The sequence below is a fragment of the Polypterus senegalus genome, chromosome 4 (assembly GCF_016835505.1).
Source record: "Polypterus senegalus isolate Bchr_013 chromosome 4, ASM1683550v1, whole genome shotgun sequence".
Taxonomy (NCBI): Eukaryota; Metazoa; Chordata; class Cladistia; order Polypteriformes; family Polypteridae; genus Polypterus; species Polypterus senegalus.
The window spans coordinates 231,570,684-231,594,365 of NC_053157.1; the positions used below are offsets into that span (position 1 = coordinate 231,570,684).

The window sequence follows — 23,682 nt, forward strand, 5'->3', positions numbered from 1 at the left end:
TCTCTCACCTTTCTTGTAGCATTCAGGCTTTGTTTGAAGTGTGCAGGCCTAAAATCATAACATGCAACTATTTGGGAATTTTCCATCTCTTCTTCAAATACTAGAAAGGTTGGGAATGTTGACTTCTGTTATTTGTTCACAAATTTGGTTTAAATGCTCTGAATTGTTTTCTCAATATGAATTCTTTCTAAAATGTTTTGGTTCCTAATAAGTTTTATTTTTTTAAGTATTGTTGTTAGAATGTGACAAAATAAAAACCTTAAACCTGAAAAGACTGATACACTGGTACCCATATAATATAATTATACATAAGTTGATTCTGATGTCTATCATTAGAGCCTCAGAGGATTTGTCCAGTAGAGATTTGTCCGGCTGTCCAGGAGAGACCTTCTGGTTTACGTACTCAGGCTTTTTTGCTAAACATACAATTATCACGTTTATTTGTTAGAGGTAGAGGATGGTTTTGTTATGTTTGACTGAGTGTTGAAGGTGATCAGCTCTCCATTAAAATCAACCCTGGTAGAAGATAAGCTTCAGTGAAGAATGTCCTTCAACAACCACATGTCAGTGAATGTCTGATAAAGAAACACAAATAAAAGGGAAGGGATTTTGGTGCAGACATCACCAGACTTTAATCTTGCCGACCAGACCAGTCCGAAGTTATGGCTGGAATCAAGTAAAGTAAGTACTGAAGTAATTGTTGGTAGTGGTCTGTGGTATTTGTAGTCTAACAGTCAGATATGACAAGACAATATAAATCAAGTAGATGAAGAAAGAATGACAATCAGACAAGAGGACGAAGAGGCAATCAGATTGTTTTGCTTGTCTTTATTTTACTTTAGAGGACATTCTTTAATTCTTCTTTGCTGGAAATGATTGGTCTGGGTCGATCCTTTTGGGCTAAAAGAGAAAGAGGCAAATAATCAAATTAGCAGAAAAAGATCAAAGTATTTGACATTTTATAGGAGACTTCTGAGAGTCTGATGTGAGTTCAGTGAATTAATAGAAAGAGATGAGTGGGGTGGCCCTGCTGCAGTGAGCCATCAAACATCTGATGAAGGAATCAAACACAGGTCGAGGTGTAAAAATACCAATCCTTTAACAAAGAACCATCTTTTGTCATACTAAATTTAAACATAACTTTTAATGAAATTATAATATCAGGAATGGGACATCCTGTCTCCTCAAACTCATGACACTCCTGTGGGATCCACAGATATCTTTTTGCTGGCAAACAAGTCAGTCAGCCCTCCATCCAGTCAGACATTTGCCTCTGTAGCCCAAAAATGCTTACCGACTTATTGAAGTCCAGAAAAATCATCTTCAGAATGGGACTACACGTTCATATACAAAGTTGACTGGTTCTGCATTCTGACTGTAAGGATTAAACAAAAATGAAAAGTCAGAATTTCCATCCCATTCTTTTTCCACTGTTCATGGATGAGATGTTTTCTAGTTGTAGGACAGCTGGCATAGTAAACAGTTACATTTCACTCTCTTCTTGTACATATGTAGCACAGTATGTAAGCCAGGACCTTACTTTTAAATAAATAATGAAAACAAATAAGTAAAGACATTTCTCGACACCTCCTATAGCCAAGTGCATCTTTGTGTGTGAAGCTCATTTAAACAGCAGGCGGCCATTAAAGCCTCCTTCATTCACATCTCACTGAGTGGCCTGCTGCGTCTGTTTCAGGATGGACACTCAGGCCTTATCTATGAGTGAACTGAACACTGTGGCTCACCACACACACACAGACACACACACACAAATACACACACACTGAATTTGTGGACTTCTACTGTTCAACTGCCCTCTAATTCTCATACTTTGAATTAAACACTTAAAGAAAAAATGTAATTTACAACATAAAAATTAAAAAGGTCTTTTCTATTATCAATGTATTATTATTAAAAATTTAAGCAACACAACAATCATTTTTAAATAATAGGAGGAATTCACTTTGACAAAAAGCCAACCTTTAAACAGAGGACTGAACATCTCAACACCCACTGTAAGAGTCATTTCCTAGTTACATAAGAATCAAAAATGTTTTACTAAATGCTAGTTCATAATCTATGGGAGGTTCCTATAATCCCCATAAATTGAATTGAATTGGTATATTCTAATTATTTCTAGCCTCTCTGACTAAACATTATTCTCAGTTAGTGATCAGCCTTGCCATGTGTACGGTGTAGAGGGCACGTGGTTTTAAACCGTGCCTATCATGCCTGGCGTACCTTGTGTGCGTGTTTTGTGTGTCAAGAAAAATGTAAGACAAAGCACTTGATTGGAAATCGCTGCGCCGTATGTGTCTAAAGCGTACAGAAGAAGTTAGGAATCCTGAAGTATAGAAACAACTACAGTTTTACAAGAAAAGCTAAGTTTAGAGAAGATACATTTTTTTATTATTCTTGTGTGGATTTTTGCTTTGAATTTTCACTAAATATTTTAAAACAAACTTTTGGACTTTCTTTCTGCATGTGTTTTATCGGTGCTTGAACTCGCCTTACACCCTGGCGGCTACACCCACCAAAGCCAAAGCACAAATAACCTTTCAAAGCTGAAGACCCTCCTGTTCTGAGACCACTGCTATGGAGCTTTGTATACATTTAATGAAAAGAAATAACATAAAAGAGATAATAACTAGAGGAGGAAAAAGGGAGTGAGACAGAAATGGCTTATATCAACACATAAACACATAGGATGGGAAGAAGGACGACTGTAAACATGAATCACTACTTGTAAGAGACCACGAGGGTTAACGATAAGAGAAAACAAAGTGGACGACATCTTAGAGTGTTCAATCAGCTCCTGAAATGTTCACAGTCAGAAGTCTTTAAAGTGCACTGGAGATGCCAAGCAGGACCCTTGGACCCAATCCAGCCCGTTTTCTCTGACCCATATGCTTTGCCAGATCGCTTGTAGTTACAATACAATACAATACAATACAGTTTATTTTTGTATAGCCCAAAATCACACAGGAAGTGCCGCAATGGGCTTTAACAGGCCCTGCCTTTGACAGCCCCCAGCCTTGACTCTCTGAGAAGACAAGGAAAAACTCCCAATAAAAACCTTGTAGGGAAAAATGGAAGAAACCTCGGGAAAGGCAGTTCAAAGAGAGACCCCTTTCCAGGTAGGTTGGGCGTGCAGTGGGTGTCAAAAGTAGGGGTCAATACAATACAATACACAGAACAGAACAATTCCTTAAGACAGCATAATAATAAACATTTTAGAAGTACGGTTTAACAGTAGATGATATGACATAATTAGGTTTGGATATTTTTAGAGTCCTGGAGACCTCATCCATCTAGCTGCCTCCCCATTTGGCCATGCCACGGCTGAAACGTTGCTCCGATGAAAGGACCCCTCTTTCCCATGATTCCTGTGATCCTCCATCAGGGATGACTTTACCATAGGCAGGCAAACAACTTGGCAGGTGGGCGTGGCACCAATGCCACATTTGGGTACCGAGAAAAGAAACAGAATAGGTGAGGGTTAGTATTCAAATATAATTATCATGTTACTTATGTTTAGTGCTAATGACTAACAACAGAGATGCAGTATGTACAGTTAATCAGCAGCTCTAGTCAGGATATGCTAAACTGAAGTAGTGAGTCTTCAGCCGGGATTTAAAGGCTGAGACTGAAGGGGCATCTCTTATGGAAGCAGGAAGACCATTCCACAGTTTAGGGGCCCTGTAACTAAAAGCTCGACCTCCCACTGTTATTTTATTAATCCTTGGAATCCTAAGCAGACCGGCATCTTGAGATCTTAATGTGCGCTCAGGTTTGTAAGTCATGATAAGTTCAGACAAGTAAGCGGACCTTGGCCATTTAATGCTTTATATGTTAAAAGGAGGATTTTGAAATCTGCCCTAAACTTAACTGGGAGCCAGTGTAAAGATTTAAGAACTGGGGTTATGTGTTCATATTTTCTTGTTCTTGTAATAATTCTTGCAGCGCATTTTGGATTAACTGGAGGCTGTATAGAGAACAGTTTGAACAGCCAGTGAACACCGCATTGCAGTAGTCAATCCTACTAGAGATAAATGCATGAATTAATTTCTCACAATCCTGTTTATTTAGAAAGCGCCTTAATTTCCTAACATTTTTAAGATGGAAAAACATGTTTTGGACGACTTTGTAATATGCTTTAAATGACATGCTAGAGTCAAAGATAACTCCTAGATTGCGGGCTGATTCAGTAAAATTAATTGGGATTCCAACTGAGTTAAATGACGACAAAATATTGCTGTGATCAGCGTCATTCCCTCCAACAATTAACATCTCTGTTTTATCTGTATTTAAAGACAAGTAGTTCTCATTCATCCATTCCTTTAATTCACTAACACAACTAATTAAAGACAACATCGGAGAAACTTCATTTGATTTAAATGAAAGGTATAACTGGGTGTCATCTGCATACAGTGAAAATTAACATTATGTTTCCTAATGAGAGATCCCAGTGGAAGCATGTAAAGTGAAAACAGTAAAGGTCCCAGTACTGAGCCCTGCGGACACCATATTGAACTTCTGTGTATAATGATGGAGTACTGTCTGCACATTTCTGTACATACTGGAATCGATTTGATAAATAAGAACTGAACCAAGCGAGCACGGGCCTGTAAGCCCAACATCGTTTTCTAGCCTGTGCAGTAAAATAGAATGGTCAATGGTGTCAAATGCTGCACTTAAGTCCAACAACATAATTACAGTGGAATTTCCTTCATCAGAGGATATCAGAATGTCATTTACAACCCGTGTTAGTGCGTTTCTGTACTATGACCAGTCGAAAGCCAGACTGGAATTTCTCAAATAAATTGTAACGTAAGGTGTGACTGAAGCTGACTGGCGACTACTTTCTCTAGTATTTTAGAGAGAAATGGTAAATTTGAAATAGGCCTATAGTTATTTAGTATGTGTGGGTCTAGGTCTGACTTTTTAAGTAAAGGTTTAATGACTGACACTTTTAGTGCATCAGGTACGGTGCCATGCAGTAATGAACTATTGATAATGGTTAGAATAGGCGCTGCAAGAACATCCATTGCACTTTTTACTAGTTTTGTTGGCACTGGATCTAGGGAACAAGTAGTGGGCTTCATTTTAGTAATTAAAGTTAAGACTTCCTGGTGAGTTACAGGATTAAAATTATTAAAGTGCTGAATGCAATGTGCGACAGGGTCTGCTAAGCTAGTATTTGGTTTGTACTGTGATGCTGAGATCTGGGATCTTATATTTTTAATTTTCTCATTGAAGAAGTTCATAAAGTCTGTACTGCTAATATCTGTTGGTATTTTGCACTGTTGATCTGAATTCCCATTTGTTAATTTAGCCACTGCTCTAAAAAGTACCCTAGGATTTTTATTATTGCTATCTATTAATGTAGAATAGTATTCTGAGCGAGCTTTAAAGAGGGCTTTTTTATATTTATTTACACTCTCTGTCCATGCAATTTGAAAGACATGTAGCTTTGTTGTTCTCCATCTGCTCCAGTTTTTGACACTCTAATTTAAGAGCTCGAGTATTTTCATTAAACCAGGGAGAGTTTCTATGTGCTTTGATCACTTTTGTTTTAAAGGGAGCCACTGTGTCCAGAGCATCTCTCAAGGTCACATTATAATGTGATATTAGCTGATCTAAATTGTTTTCCACGTTTACATTTGATGTTAACTGATCTAAATGGTTTTCCACAATTACACTCGACTTACTCAAGGTATCTATAAATTTTGAAGCAGAATTACAATCTAGATGTCGCACTGTCTTTGTTTTAATCTGCGAGTGTGCTGGCATGGGCAGAACTAAATCAAATGTAATTAAGAAGTGATCGGAAATAACTACATTTAATGGAGTAATATTTAAATTTTGAATTTCAACTTTGTAAGTTATAATTAAATCTAATGTATGGTTATGATTATGAGTTGGACCTTTGACAATCTGACAAAATCCTACTGAATTTAACAAATAAGTAAAACATTTGCTAAAAGTGTCAGTTTCCACATCAATGTGTACATTAAAATCCCCATCAGAACTACGTGATCATAATTTATAGCCAAATCAGACAGAAGGTTGCTAAATTCAGTCATGAACAATGAATATGGCCCTGGTGGTCTGTAGACTAGCACTATAATTGTGTTGGAATCTGTTTTAATATTTAAAATGAATGCCTCAAAGGATGTAAAGTTGCCTAAATTTTTAGGAGTGATTTGCATTTTGTTACAATGAATTATTCCAAGGCCTCCTCCTCGACCAGAATCTCTAGACTTATGAAGGAACAGTATCCATCTGGTGACGCCTCAGCTAGGGAACAGTGTCACATTTACTAAGCCAGGTTTTAGTAAGAAGACACAGATCAGATTTTGTACTTAATATGATATCATTTACCAAAACAGCTTTAGTGCCAAGAGAGTGAATGTTCAATAAACAGCATTTAAAACTGCATGGTTCTTTCTGAACTGCTGATATATTTTTGTTTTAATTTGAATTAAATTTCTATTACAGATGCCCCTGGTGGAGTGTCTGGTTTTATCCCTTGGTCTAATTATACACCTTATTTTTGGTTATCAATTAATTTATGGTTTGTATCAAGACTAAATTTACTGGATGCCCCACAACAGGGATTATGGGTAACAGCTTCAGGAAAATAACAGGTGGGATAAAGAACAGCCTGTGATTTAAGATCACATGACTGCGGCCTGGATGGTGCTCTAATCAGTCAACCAGGCAGTTTTGCTGCCATATTTTGGGATAATACATAAGATCCCCTCCAGTTATTATTTTGTTTTAGTTTTGGTGCATAGAGAGATGAAGTTCCGCTTTAATACCTCAGATTGCTGTAAATAAATATCATTAGTGCCGACATGCAGCAATAAGGTAGATACTTCATCGTCGGCAACACGGTCCAATACAGCCTTTATGCCAGAAATCTTGGCCCCTGCAAGTCTTAACATTAACTGCTGGTTTAACATAGTTTGGAATTCTAACATTCCGCACTATGGAATCGCCAATTATGAGCACTTTATTATTCTCAGTTTCCACAGGCGCGCTGCGGAGAGCTGAGAACCTGTTCTGGGTCCGAATTGGTGACCTGGGTGCTGGGGGACTAAATTTTGGATTCTTAGACCCCCGTCTTACTGTTACCCACTCGCCCTGTGGTTGAATTGGTGCTGCTGATTTCGGCCGCGCACTGACTACAGTGGGACCTGGAGAGACTGAAGCCGAATCAGATGTAGCGAATTGTCTAAACAAACCGAGTCGATCCAATTTTCGGTTTGCCTAATTGCTATCAGATTCCTCACGCGGTCCTCCAATTCAGCGTATTTTCCCGACCAACTCTAAATTAACTAAACATTTTTGGCAGGTGAAGCTATCTGCACTGTCGGCCGGAAAACCTGAGCTGTACATACTGCAGGACCGCAACATATAAACGTGCCCTCGATGGGCAGAGAGCAGATAGAACTTACATTAAATGTTGAAGTCGTCTTTGCCGTTTTATAGGTGCTTGGCTTTCCATGTTCAGCTGAATCACCGTCGCTAAGTTTCCACCACCGCTGAAGCGATCGACTTTTAATTTCTCACTGCCGGTTATTTCTACTGGTCAGCTGCGGCTTTACCTCAGGTGAACTTGCTCGGTGCTTTGAAGGGCTACGTGCCTGTGGGAGGCGCTGCGCTCTCTGCTTCTGCACGCTGAACCACTCGCTGCTTCCGCTCGCAGATCCGCTCTCTGCTTCCGCTCTCTGCTTCCGCTCGCTGATCCGCTCTCTGCTTCCGCTCGCTAGAGCTAACACACAATAGACCTAACTATTTTACATTACAGTGAGTAAGTAACCATAGTAAAAAACAGTAAAACGTAATAAATTTGTGGTAGTTCATACCATCCTGGCACATGTGGATAACACAAGCTGCAAGTCAAAGTCCTGATAAACAAACTACAGCTCAGTACTTAATACTGTTGGACAAGCAAAGCTGACAACTCAACTGACATGTTCGTGTTTTGCTGTATGGAGCCTGAACAGTCGATGTGCACAGACACATACAAGACACACACACAAAATCTGGAGGTATGCAGTCACAGATTTGAATGTTTGTGTAAAATGACTGCTGACAAAATGTATCTCAAATGAATCCTTTTGGCTATTGGGAAATGAAAAGTATAAAGATTCTCTACTATCTTAGTTTCAACGGAGGCAAATGTTTCAGTTAGGTTGAGTAGTTTACCTCTACTTTAGTTTAAATTAGAGATGACAAGTGAATAAGTTGTGATGAGCCTCCCATAAACCAGAGTGATTTGAGAAAGAACTGAGAAATATTCTTGAGCGGCACATTCCCCATTCTACTCACACATTGTTCAGGTCCATTGATTGATCATCAGGCAAGACAGCTGCAAAAGCACATTTCTGTAAAGTGACAACAAAATTATGAGGACGTTTTAGTAAATGGAAAATAGATTTCAGATGACCTGCTGCTTAAAAGAAAGGACAAAAAATTTACAAATAGGGAACATGCAAAAGAAAAATAAGGTTTAGTAGACATATTTGTGTATCTAAATCACAGGTCACAACTCACCAAAGCCATTAGTGCAGAGCACAGGCACAGGAGAACCAGGGAGGCAGCGAGTTTCATGGTGGGGCTGACACTGAGATGTATGTTGTGATCAACAGCCAGACCTCCTTATATAGCAGATCAGGCAGGGTGGGCCACGTCTACAGGGTGTGGATGAGGACAAACAGGAATGAAAGACAATTCAAATCAGATCTCATTTGCATTGGAAGAAGAACAAAAAGAAATTGCAGTCAAATCATAAACTGTAAAGGTCAGGTCATCAACTCCTGCAAAATTTGTGTAATTATTGTGTTATTATTCTGTGCTGGAAACATTCTGTTGAGAATTACCAGTGTTAAACCTAAAAAGTCATCATTTTTGTCCAATATCATGGCAAAGAAATATAAATTTAAAAGGCACATCATCACATCTTTCTAATATGAAATTAAGAACTTGGGGTTGATTCTCTGCCCCTCTCCTCATGGCTGTCTGTCTGTCTGTCCACGTGAAACAACTCGGCTTCCAGTGGACTGATCTTTATGATTATTGTTACGCTTGTTTATCAAGCATATTTGCCTGAAATGCTAAATTTATTTTGAGAAGAAAGTGTTCAATAAGTTTTCGAAACATTAAAGTCTTCATTAAGAAAACATCAACAATTTTCAAAACTGTCTTTCTTAAAACAAAGCACCAAAGCATGTTATCTTAATTACTTCCAAAATGGTTAATTAAGTCCCAGTTAGCATCACATGTGAGATTTTACTTTTTTTATTTATGTTTGTTAGGCTGCACTTTTTAGGAATGTCCTCAATATGCAGTGATTGTTACAATAGACATTAAAGGTTTGTATTCAGACTACAATAAACCCCAACATTCAAACTGCTGCCAGTTGAAGTGGATCACTTGGATTATCTCATAACAATGGTGCCTGCGAAGAGGTAGATAATACTAGCCAACAAGTGAACAGTCACTTCGAAAAAGGGTTGGAAACAAGGAGAAATGGGCAAACATAAGAACTTGGTGTCTTTAACAAGGGCCGAATTGTGATGGCTAGAGAATCTCCAAAACGGAAGGTCTTCTGGAGTGTCCGCAGTATGCTGTAGTGAGTACCTACCAAAAGTGGTCCAAGGAAGGACAACCAGTCAACTGGCGACAGGGTAGCAGGCACCCAAGGTTCAATAATGCATGTGGGGAGTGAAGGCTAGCCTGTCTGCTCTGATCCCACAGAAGAGCTACTATAACACAAATTAGTGAAAACCTAATGCTGGTCACAAGAGAAAGGAGTCAGAACAGACAGGGCTGTGTAGACGCGGACTGGTCAGAGTGTCCATGCTGACTCCTGTCCACCAATGAAGGCACCTACAATGGGTACGTAAGTGTCAGGACTGGACTATGGAGCAATGGAAGCAGATTGCTTGATGTGATGAATTGCGTTTTGTTTTTGGACATGTGGTGGTCAGGTCCCTCTGTGTTGTTTAGCTGGAGAAAATATGACAGGAGTATGCACTATGGGAATAAGGCAAGATAGTAATAAGGCAGTGGGATACTCTACTTAATAATGTTCTTTCTGCTCAGAAACGTTGGGACCTGGCATTCATGTGGGTGTTACTTTGACACGTCCCACCAACCTAAAGATAGTTGAAGACCACGTACCCCCCATCATGACAACACTATTTCCTGATGACAGTGGCCTGTTTCAATGTGAGAGTACACTCTGCCAGACTGGCAAAATTCTTCACAAATGGTTTGAAGGACATGATAGAAAAGTTGATGGTGTTGACTTGGGCTACAAATTCTATAGATCTTAATACATTTGAATGGAATAATGAGGGACCTGCTGACACCTGACTATGGAACAGTTTGTCAGTCAAATGTCCAAATACCTTTGAGCCCCTAAAAATGGGGTGTCAATGAAGAAAAATGACTGTCATTCTTCAAGTTTTTCTCAATCACTCTGGTGCATTTCTCAGATCAGAACTGAAATTCTCAAAACTAGCTGTTCAAACTCCATATCTGCTTATTAGTTGTGCACATCATAACAGCATATTCCCATTGCTGTGAACAAATAGAAAATGATTTGTACATCCATGCAACTGATTGTGTACAATTGTCTGCTGTTTTTTATCTTCTCATTTGTTTTTGTCATCTCAGCCAAAATGCGTTATTTATGTTCTCTGTTAATGAGTCGTTCCGCTCAAAACATCTATCCATTATTTCATTGCTTTAGTCATTCTGTGCAAAACTGATGAACTAGTTTACATAATCTGTCTGGCATATTTATTTACATATTTGGTAAATCTGAAATTTATAACAGTATGGAGTAATTAGTCTCTGGTGACTCTTAACATATAATCAGGAGGCATTAACTGAAGCAATGACCAACCAGTTCTATACAATTGTTCAGAGTTGATTTCCATGAACCTTCAGTTAACTATAGCATATAAATGTATATATATATATATATATATATATATATATATATATATATATATATACTAGCAAAATACGCTTGTGAGAAGTAGTGTGTTAAAGAAGTATGAAAAGAAAAGGAAACATTTTGAAAATAAGGTAGCATGATTGTCAATGTAATTGTTTTGTCACTGTTGTGAGTGATGAGTGTTGCTGTCATATATATATATATATATATATATATATATATATATATATATATCAGCGCTCAGTTTATCAGCAAAATGCGTATTTGGGAACACCGTAGTGCCGACTTGGTTCAACATTACTTGGCAACAGGGAAAGTGGGGCAAGTTGCACTGGTGCATTTGTGTCTCCCATAAAAGCAGCTTCACTTGAAATCACTTTGTGATTTTGTACGGGTAAAAACGTCTGCTGAAGTGTCAGATTCTTCTTTAACTCTTCTGCTTTCTGTATCTCGTTCAGGTCTTTCAGGTTATCTTGATGTCTTGTCTCATAGTTCCGTCTTAGATTAAATTCTGTAATTACAGCCACATTAGCTCCACAAATGAGACACACGGGTTTACCGGCAATGTCAGTAAACATATACTCAGCCTCCCATCGGTTTTTAAAGGCTCTATGTTCAGAATCACCTTTTCTCTTCAGCATCGTGTGGCTAGCTTCGCAATAACTTGCAGCATCATAAGCTAGACTTGATTAACGCGGTAAGTGTTCCAAGGCAGCTGAAGCGCTGCATTATGGGATCTGTAGTTTATTGTGTTACCAGCGCTTCATATCCCCGGGCCATTAATAACAATAATACAGTATATAAAATGATCTCGTGGGCCGGATATAACTACGCCGGGCCGGATGTGGCCCTAGGGCCTTGAGTTTGACACATATGGACTAAATAGAACTTGAAAAGAAATATTTTTTTGAATGTGATTGTGCAATTCAGATCGAGTTGAGTTGACGTGCACTACAGTACATCGAGCCCGTGTGCTATTGTGGTTTTGCCTCGTGCCTCAATAAGTAACCCTCCCCTCGCTCTTACTTTTTTACCGTTCATCTAATGAATAAACTGAGTATGGCTTTACCGAAACAATCATTGGCGAGTAAAAGTATCCATTATTCATAAAGCTTCAATTGGTGATTTGTCTTTCTGCGTTAACTGCATATTTTTTCATATGTCTCAAACCAAGGGGATGCAAAGGTAAAATGAATAAAAACGCATGCGTACATACTCAGCGCATCCCCTCTCGGGAATCGAACCTCGGACGTCGGCGCTAGCGTAGCAGTGTAATTTGGTTTTTGTTCAGCACTCTTTGGAACTGTTGCTTTTTGTCTGCGCTTTCGTCAGTTCACATGAGCCACTGAATATGGTTTTATATGTCACTTTCGCTTCGCTTCTAATTGTTTTGCTGCCTTCTTAATTATATAATGCATGTTTTCTTCAGCGCTTTTTGGAGCTCTTCCTGGTTTTCTACGTACTGCGTGATTACGTGGGAGGCGTGATGATGTCACATGAAACTCCGCCCTCCACGGCTTTCGAGCTCAACTCCATTACAGTAAAGGAAGAAAAATAGCTTCTAGTTATGACCATTATGCGTAGAATTTCGAAATGAAACCTGCCCAACTTTTGTAAGGAAGATGTAAGGAATGAGCCTGCCAAATTTCAGCCTTCTACCTACGGGAAGTTGGAGAATTAGTGGTGAGTCAGTCAGTGAGTGAGTGAGTGAGGGCTTTGCCTTTTATTAGTATATATATATATATATATATATATATATTGTGGTGGATTGCCGAGAACATATACGGGCCCAATTCCAGCAGGGCCTCATGGACTAGGTAGTCTTTATACACAGCCCTGCTGGATACCTTGGGGGCCACTAGCAGTCTCTGTCGGTAGGCCAATGGACTGATTTGACACTAAAAGTGTCAGTCATTAAACCTTAAAAAGTCAGACCTAGACCCACACATACTAAATAACTATAGGCCTATTTCAAATTTACCATTTCTCTCTAAAATACTAGTGAAAGTAGTCGCCAGTCAGCTTCAGTCACACCTTACGCGTTACAATTTATTTGAGAAATTCCAGTCTGGCTTTCGCACTGGTCATAGTACAGAAACGGCACTAACACGGGTTGTAAATGACATTCTGATATCCTCTGATGAAGGAAATTCCACTGTAATTATGTTATTGGACTTAAGTGCAGCATTTGACACCATTGACCATTCTATTTTACTACACAGACTAGAAAATGATGTTGGGCTTACAGGCACTGTGCTCGCTTGGTTCAATTCTTATTTATCAAATTGATTCCAGTATGTACAGAAATGTGCAGACAGTACTCCATCATTATACACAGAAGTTCAATATGGTGTCCAGGGGCTCAGTACTGGACCTTTACTGTTTTCACTTCACTACTTGCTTCCACTGGGATCTCTCATTAGGAAACATAATGTTAATTTTCACTTTCGTGCAGATGACACCCAGTTATACCTTTCATTTAAATCAAATGAAGTTTCTCCGATGTTGTCTTTAATTAGTTGTGTTAGTGAATTAAAGGAATGGATGAATGAGAACTACTTGTCTTTAAATACAGATAAAACAGAGATATTAATTGTTGGAGGGAATGGCGCTGATCACAGCAATATTTTGTCGTCATTTAACTTAGTTGAAATCCCAATTAATTTTACTGAATCAGCCCAATCTAGGTGTTATCTTTGACTCTAGCATGTCATTTAAAGTGCATATTACAAAGTCGTCCAAAACATGTTTTTCCATCTTAAAATGTTAGGAAATTAAGGCTTTCTAAATAAACAGGATTGTGAGAAATTAATTCATGCATTTATCTCTAGTAGGATTGACTACTCCAATGCGGTGTTCACTGGCTGTTCAAACTGTTCTCTATACAGCCTCCAGTTAATCAAAATGCCGCTGCAAAATTATTACAAGAACAAGAAAATATGAACACATAACCCCAGTTCTTAAATCTTTACACTGGCTCCCAGTTAAGTCCAGGGCAGATTTCAAAATCCTCCTTTTAACATATAAAGCATTAAATGGCCAAGGTCCGGCTTACTTGTCTGAACTTATCATGACTTACAAACCTGAGCACACATTAAGATCTGAAGATGCCGGTCTGCTTAGGATTCCAAGGATTAATAAAATAACAGTGGGAGGTCGAGCTTTTAGTTACAGGGCCCCTAAACTGTGGAATGGCCTTCCTGCTTCCATAAGAGATGCCCCTTCAGTCTCAGCCTTTAAATCCCGGCTGAAGACTCACTACTTCAGTTTAGCATATCCTGACTAGAGCTGCTGATTAACTGTACATATTGCATCTCTGTTGTTAGTCATTAGCACTATAACATAAGTAACATGATAATTATATTTGAATACTAACCCTCACCTATTCTGTTTCTTTTCTCGGTACCCAAATGTGGCCATTGGTGCCACGGCCCACCTGCCAAGTTGTTTGCCTGCCTATGGTAAAGTCATCCCTGATGGAGGATTACAGGAATCATGAGAAAGAGGGGTCCTTTCATGAGCAACGTTTCAGCCGTGGCATGGCCAAATGGGGAGGCAGCTAGATGGATGAGGTCTCCAGGACTCTAAAAATATCTAAACCTAATTATGTCATATCATCCACTGTTAAACCGTACTTCTAAAATTTTTATTATTATGCTGTCTTAAGGAATTGTTCTGTTCTGTATATTGTATTGTATTGACCCCCTAATTTTGACACCCACTGCACGCCCAACCTACCTGGAAAGAGGTCTCTCTTTGAACTGCCTTTCCCGAGGTTTCTTCCATTTTTCCCTACAAGGTTTTATTGGGAGTTTTTCCTTGTCTTCTCAGAGAGTCAAGGCTGGGGGGCTGTCAAAAGGCAGGGCCTGATAAAGCCCATTGCGGCACTTCCTGTGTGATTTTGGGCTATACAAAAATAAACTGTATTGTATTGTATTGTATTTGGGCACCATGACCCGGAAGATCATCACAGGAAGAGCGACGGGCTTCCGGGGTGAAGAAAAGTACTGTTTACCCTGACCCGGAAGGAATAAGGACTTGTGGAACTGTTGGGCAGAAAGACTTCCGCGTCAGGAGGAATAAAAGGACTCTGGGAACTCCCAGACAACGAGCTGAGTTGGGAGGCAGGGTGGCTAAGCGTCTGGGAGTGGAGGATTGTGATTTATTGGTTTATTGTATTGTTTATTGAAGAATAGTGGAGTGGTGGTGCTTTGTGCACAATTAATATTATAATAAATAATTATTGGACTTTTTATCTGGTGTCTGACGTGTGGTCTGAGGGTGCAAGGATGCGAGCATACCCTTAATCTGTCACAGTTGGTGTAGTTGGCAGGATTCTCTGGCCGTCTGTTGGCAGAGGACCTGAATATAAAACAAATTTTGTGTACGCAGACGACCCTAAGAAGGTCCTGCTCGAACGTCCGAAGGTAGAAACGCTACCCTCCGCAAAGAGCGCTGCAATAGACAGCCTGTCTATACATCGATACACCATGGGGAAGAAATCTGGGAGAAAGAATGAGGATCGCCCAAGGAAAGCGGCCCTAGATGGCGCGCGACTTTGTGGACCTACCTAGCGGGAAGCGAGGAAGACCGGATAATGATTGAAGCGAAAGGGCCTGTGCGTTAAGGCAGCAGGAAGGTCGCCAGACATCGGACACGCCGGACTGCCTAAATGGACTGGGAAAGCGTCCTGTAAATAGAGAGGTGCGTGCGGAGAAACGCCCGATACGCAGGGAAATTATTATTCCTATTTTGCAGGAGCCAGTCTCTTCGTTTCTGACGACGAGTCGGAGATGTACTTCCCACCTAGGCAAGATGGCCGCGATGATGAACAGGCTAGCCCATCTAGGAATCGAAAATGGGGGATCCCATGAGAGAGTCATGTGACCTATCCCGGAGCAGGCTGGGAACACTCAAAGGACTACAGTCGATCATATGACCATGAGGGCCACCTTCCATTAGCGAAAGTGGGCGTGATTTCCCCAGAGGGATTATGGGAAGGAGAAGGTCGACAGCAGTACGGAGGTGAGGTCAGCGTTCCCTCGATGGAATCGAGCTCCCTGAAGGGAAGGGAGGCAGGCGAAGCAGCGCCAGCTGTAATTAAAAGTAATGAGGGCGGGCGTGACTGAAAGATCCGCCGATAAAATAGAAAAGGCGGATTGCAGTCGGCCAGTAGCGCCACCCCGGCCCTCTAAAAGAAACTCCAAATCCCAAGAGCCTTTGCAAGACCCAGCAGAACACGTGCCCGGAGAGGACATGCTTATTGGCTCCCGGCCGGTAGGTAAGGAAAAAGTGGAAGTAAAATTACCTACGGCGAATTAAATGACAAAATAGAATTGCGGGATCTCGAGAAATTGCTCGAGCCCATATATGCTTTATTACAGACTTTAATAAACATTCAAAACCAGGTGGAAGAGTTGGGAGCGACGGCTGAAGCACCGCTGAAGAAAATATGGGATTATTTACAGCGTATTGCTCGGGAGGCTCCAGTGATGATCGATGCGGGAATACAGGTGAGTCCGACCCGTATCGTACAGTATAAAGGGACACAGTGCGAACCGGCACCGCGGTTAATAAGTAGCGGGTGTCAAAGCACAGTGTGCCCGACAAGAGAATGGGGCGTGATGACAGAAGGGACGGGGGAAGCACCAATCGTACCGGTACAGCTGAACAGTTCTGTTACGGGTGAGGCGGCACTGATGGCGCCACCTCCTAAAAAACATAAATCAACGGGCGTACAGACAGCAAAGGGGCTCTCTCTTTCTGGTAGAGAGTCCCCAGCTGTATCCAAGTCCCAGAGTAAACAGGAGGTCCCCAAAGTAAAGCGCGGGTCTCCTGACAAGATGGGAAAAAGAATCGAGAGCTGCTGAGGCAGCTGTAAAACCCTCCTTAGCGGGGGAAAGGGTGGAGCTGACAGAATTCCCGAGATGTTTCAGGTCTCGGGAAGAGAGACAACCAGGAGGACGTCGGCGGTGCTACAACTGTCGGCAACCAGGACACGCGTGGCGAGATTGTTCCCGGAGAACAGGGGAGCGGTGGGATAGAAGATACACCGTTCCCCCAAGGTTCGTTGGGAGGTTTAAACAACACAGCCAAGGTCCGGATGATGCATCCTCCTGGAGGAGGACGTCCCTCGGGGATTGGCGCTCCGCCCCAGTTGTGTCGCTAAGGGGGGAACTGTGGTGGATTGCGGCATTTTACTCCGACCCTCAACCCCTGGCGCTAGGAGAAGCTCTCCCGAGAGCATATACCGGCCCCGAATTCCAGCACGGCCTCATGGACTATGTAGTTTTTATACACAGCCCTGCTGGATACCTAGGGGGCCGCTGGGAGTCACTGTCGGGAGGCCAATGGACTCATTTGGGCACCATGACCTGGAAGTTCGTCACAGGAAGAGCGACGGGCTTCGGGTGAAAAAAGTACTGTTTACCCTGACCGGAAGGAATAAGGACTTGTGGAACTGTTGGGCGAAAGACTTCCGGGTCAGGAGGAATAAGGACTCTAGGAACTCCCAGACAACGAGCTGAGTTGGGAGGCAGGGTGGCTAAGCGTCTGGAAGTGGAGGATTGTGATTTATTGGTTTATTGTATTGTTTATTGAAGAATAGTGGAGTGGTGGTGCTTTGTGCACAATTATTATAATAAATAATTATTGGACTTTTTATCTGGTGTCTGACGTGTGGTCTGAGGGTGCAAGGCTGCGAGCATACCCTTAATCTGTCACAATATATATATATATATATATATATATATATATAAAAATACATACACACATATTATGGGGTGCCAAACAGGCAAATCTAATGATTTTCAGAATATATAAGTTCAGTGTCCTGAATATATATCACCATAACCTGATTATATAAAGTCAGCATCGTAATATATAAAGTCAAAGGCTGATTATATAAAGTCATCCATCTATCCATTACCCAACCTGCTATATTCAGGGTCACGGGGGTCTTCTGGAGCCAATCCACGCCAACACAGGACTCAAGGTAGGAAACAAACCCCGGGCAGGGTGCTAGCCCACCGCAGGGCACACACACACACAATTTAGGATCACCAATGCAACTAACCTGCCTGTCTATGGGCAGAAACCCACGCAGACACGGGGAGAACATGCAAACTCCACTCCAGAGAGTACCAGGGAAGCGAACCCGGGTCTTCTAACTGTGAGGCAGCAGTACTACCCACTGCGCCACCCTATAAATAGTCAGCGTCGGAATATATAAAGTCACTCCTGAATATATAAGCAAAGCCTAATTATATAAAGTCAGCATCGGAATATATAAAGTCATTCCTGAATACATAAAGTCATTCCAGAATATATAAAGTCAGCATCAGAATATATAAAATTATTCCCAATTATATATAACGTCAAGGCCTGATTATATAAAGTCACCATTGGAATATATAAAATCATTAACGAATATATAAAATTTCCATGCTTGTCATTTTACTTGTACCAGCTTGTTGGATGGCATGCATGCACCATGTGAACAGATAAATATGGCCTCCTGCAGAGGATGGATCCTTCATTTCAGAAGGTCTTTTCCACACTTAATTGCTAGAGAGAATATCCACTGTGATGTGGATGATGATCTGTGGCCTGACGGACAAGAATGTCAGGATGTATAAAAGATGTACGGCTGTGCCCACACCAAAGAGATGAAGCTATAATTTTATTTCTACAGTTCATATACACAATATATATATATCTTAAATTTTGTTAGACTTAGCTATTGGTTATGCTTATTTGACTGTTACTAAATGTAAAATAACATTTTGAATTTTGTTGACATGCATTTTTTTTTGTTTTCTTTTAACTTATGTAATGATTATTATAATTCTGCTCTGGGCAAACTAACTTATTATTGCAATTTGGGATGCTTTATCACTACTTTAAATGCACTGTCACAGTTCTACAAAGTACTGGATTTCTAGCACTTTTACGAAGTTGTGTTCCAAATGAAGGACTACCCCATCCACTCCTTCAGTGTCCTCTTCCTCAAGTCAGCTGTAATTACCAGCATTTGCTTCAATCTCACAGGATTTAGCACGAGTCACAACCCAGCAAACACCAACACCTGCCTTAACCCTACGTGAATTGGGAATTTCCAATACCTAGCAAAAAAAGAACACATCATACCTTCAGAACTCAACACTTGATTTCACCATGTGTCACCTCTGTAAGAGTCTTCACTTGCACCGAGCCAGCAAAATTACCTCTGCACCGGAAGAATCATTACAGCAAATTCCAATGTTTACTTCACCCCTGGAAAACCTGTGCTTGCTGTGACCTAGCAAAACATCAAACCCTGTTTCAACCCTGCAAGAGTCAGCACCCTCCTCAGCTAAGCCGATTGTGACTACACAAGCTAATTTAAGAAAGGTGAAAGTGCAGCCTCAAGCACAAGGACAGCAGCACTACGCCATTTAAACTTGTGGTTCATCTCAACCCCTACTCTAACAAACAAGTTACTTTCTTTATTTGACTTTTGCTTTTTTTTATTTCTGACTGTGCATTATAGAATTGCGTATATTTAATTTATCTAACGGTATAAAAAATAAAGGACACTTTCTGTCATTTTCAAAGATTGTTGAATAAGTTCTGCATATTTGGAATTGTCTGCATGTCTATTTTTACCCAATTGATGTCATCTGAATTTTTTCTTTAAATTTTATAACTGCGTTGTACTGAATTATTACTTTTCTGTACATTACAAGCAAACATGTCTATCCCCATTACATTGTTCTTTTATTTACTGTATATCTATAATATAGAGAAGTGAACATGCTGCAATTTTAATGTTTCAAATTCAATATATTCCCTGTTCAGTCTGTTTGTTAAATGAATCTTCTTTGTGCATTCACTTTCAATTCAAATGACCCATCATCTATACTAATAAAAGGCAAAGCCCTCACTGACTCACTGACTCACTCACTCTCTCACACACTCATCACAAATTCTCCAACTTCCTGTGTAGGTAGAAGGCTGACATTTTGCAGGCTCATTCCTTACAGCTTACTTACAAAAGTTGGGCAGGTTTCATTTCCAAATTCTACGCGTAATGGTCATAACTGGAACGTATTTTTGTCCATATACTGTAATAGACTGCAGCTCGATAGCCGTGGGAGGCGGAGTTTCGTATTAAAGCATTTAACCAATCACATTTCAGCCATCATTTGTTGCCAGGCATAGAGGCTTTCACAATCTGTTATGCAGGCACTCTATCACAGAATAAATGTCGATTAACCTGTTGCTTCAACCAATCAGATTTTGAGTTGGTGTCAGTAGGACCCTCTAGCAGGCGTACCGCAACGTCACTGTATTCAGTCCCATTGATTGGATAGAAACCGATATAAGGAACTCTCCGATGCCAATGAACGCACCGCAAACGCTCCAAGCGAAAGATCGTCGCGTGCACTACGGCCAACTCCATGGCAGGATTCTGGACAATATTATTTGCCAAACACAGACCAGATTTCAAGACCACAAAAAACTGATGTTTGTCATGCTCCTTGACCCCCAGAAATTTCGGGAATACAAGAAAAATTTCACGCATGCAGCCTTCTCCAGTTTAACACAAGACCCATGGAGCGCTTTTTGATCTGTCTCGGCTAAAAACAGAACTGACTGTAATGTATGCATTGAATGATTTTTTAGGAAAATCTCAACTGATCTCCTTGACTTCCTTCATCAGAAAAATCTGAATGAGAGCATGGGGCAGCTGTTCACATTGGTATGTTTGGCGTTGACCATTCCTGTGTACACTGCTTCTGTCGAGCGGACATTTTCAGCCCTAAAGCAAAATCAAACTTATGCCAGAAATACAACAGGGCAGGTTCGACCTTCAGCATTAGCTTTGATGGCGATAGAAAGGGACTTATTGATGGATCTGAAGCACACGGATAATCCGTACGACAGAGTAATTGAACTGTTTTTGAGGAAAGAGAGGACGATGGATTTTGTTTACAAATAATCCGAATTTTTGGTGAGTAAAATGTTATTATTTTCCTAAATAATATTGCAAGTTTATGAGTTATTATTGATGTTGTTTATGTGTGTTGGCAGCTGTGGCTATATATATATGCCCACCCCGATCTACATGCTGTCAAATAAACATACCACAAGCCGTGGCACAACACGGGAGACTTCACCTTTAGCACTGACGTCCAAAGTTCAATTCCTGAGAGGGGGTGCAGGGAGTGTGTACGCCTGATGAGCCCAGAATTAGGGCGAAACACATGCCGCGTACTGTTTATAGTGGACGTCATCTGAATTTTTTCTTTAATTTTTATAACTGCATTGCACTAATTTATTACTTTTCTGTACATTACAAGCAAACATGTATATCTCCATTACATTGTTCTTTTATTTATGTATATACTATAGAGAAGTGGGCATGCTGCAATTTTAATGCTTCAACTTCAGTATATTCCCTGATCAGTCTGTTTTGTTAAATTAATCTTCTTTGTGCATTCTCTTTCAATTGAACTGACCCATCATTATTAATTGCAAATGGTGGCACAATTTATACTGAATAATTATTAATACAATCTTGTTTTTGGTAGTGACAATACTGAGTGTTTTGTTTAAATGGTGCTGGCCCAATCTCACATATTAACACAACGGAAATGAACAGATTTGAGCAGAGGCTTCACTTGTAACAACACAGTCCACAAATGGCACTCACTTTGCTGGACTCGCCGGTAATCTCACAAAATTAAACAGCTCAGAAACTAAGCATCCTGATCGAGGTTTGGCTTATCACTTACAAACATTGTCTAGAACAATAAGGGTCTTACTTATCTTTATTTAAGAGACAATAAAAAGGATTGTATATGCCTTATAAATGGAGAGTGAAAACGTTTGAAGCTCAGTATTCCCAAACCGTGACTCACAGCTAGGACCTTGTTATTCTAAGGTGTGTGACATTAAGTGTGTGTGTGTACAGACTCTGTGTGCTCTTCATATGCTGCTTGCCTGGGTAGTCATATAGGATTATGTCCAGCTGAAATATCTGCCATCTCTCACTCGTTAACAGTAGTGATGATGATGATGATGCACATCAGTGCCAGCTACACAAATGGACTCCTGGCAATGAGACCTCAGACAATCTTAGAGATGCGATAGATAGATAGATAGATAGATAGATAGATAGATAGATAGATAGATAGATAGATAGATAGATAGATAGATAGATAGATAGATAGATAGATAGATACTTTATTAATCCCAAGGGGAATTTCACAACATAAGCTGATGTGTTAAGCACCCCACTAGAACCTGAAATATGAAATACAAAGAAACATTTGTCAAGTGTTATTCTCTAAATGTAACTTTTGCAGAAGTAATATGTATTATAATAAACATTTCCTCGATGGTCTTAAAGAGGTATTAGAAATTCCAAAAGTAAGAAAGGTCCAATTAAGTCAAATTACTGAGTATCCTGATTAACAGGTGCACAGTCACAAAAACTGCAAAATGATTACTCTTTTTAAGGCAGAATATTTGCTCTTTACAGGTCATTTAACATACTAAACTTAATTATAAAAATAATACTTGAAAGGTGAGTATTAGTCCTATGATAACCGCGTTTCTTACATTTAACATTGATAACATGTGAAGACAGCCAAAGGAAGCATTCAATTCACAATTTTATTGCCAGCTTTCTTAACGTTGTCTATTCCCTGATACATAAACCTGAGAGTGTCAAGTATGTGATTTGTAATATTCTGTAATCATAATACAGGTAAAAAAAAACCTGAATACGAGATCCACATGCATGCTGTTAGTATGTTGAGAACAGACATGAATTCCATAAAATATTTGACACACATCACAAACAAAGAACAGAGGCTGTCCTGCAGACAGAAGGGGGTACAATGAAATATTAGGAATACATAAAAAAATCAAACAAAGATAAATAGTAATGAAAATAAAAAAAAACAAATTTATAGGATTGTGTATTATAGAAGTGAAGATTTAACTGTGAGAGTTAATTCACAGTTTATAATTGTAATATATTTATAGCCCGTTTTAGTGTGACTTGTTAAATGTAGGCGACAATTTCATTTGGACATTCGAGTAAACAACAACAGTCAAATATTTGTTTTCATTTGTCTGACTTAATCAAGTATGGCCCACGCTTACGTCTACCTCAATCTGTAAAAATTAGGCAGACACAAATTTATATTCATATGTTCATGGAAATTTTCTTCAGATGTTGTTTAGTAACAATAAACATCTCATATCTAAACTTTTATGATCATTATTTTTCAAAACCGCTAATCACAAATGACAGCAGTATAAATGCACCCTAGTCTTAATAATGCACTTGACAGTCCTGGCTCTAGTAATATAGCATCACAGATGTACTTTATGAATATACACTCCGTCTCTTACAGTCACTTTATCTTACATATCCACCTTTAGAAGTGACTCCCACCCTTCTTTTAAAATATCAGGCAACTGACTGAAGTAGAACTTGAATGACAAATAACACCGATTGGCGATTTGCTGGTTAAAAACGTGATTGACTGCGACATTTTAATTTGTGATTGGCTGATTAGTGCCTGACGTACACAAATTCAATATATGATTGGCTGAAGTCGAAAATGATAGGTCACGCCCACTTTACTCCGGTCTGCAGCAATATCTACATGAATATGACTGGCAGATAAACTGCTGCTTCGCTGATA

General features: G+C 39.9%; 1 long non-coding RNA gene across 1 annotated transcript; it reads right to left on the bottom strand.

The window, feature by feature from the left end:
* Positions 1-826: 826 nt before the first annotated feature.
* Positions 827-8,634, bottom strand: LOC120528686. Its single transcript, XR_005633588.1, has 4 exons — positions 8,566-8,634; positions 8,341-8,396; positions 1,295-1,375; positions 827-900 (listed from the first exon to the last, which is right to left on the bottom strand). It is a non-coding gene; the product is annotated as an uncharacterized LOC120528686 (long non-coding RNA).
* Positions 8,635-23,682: the final 15,048 nt, after the last annotated feature.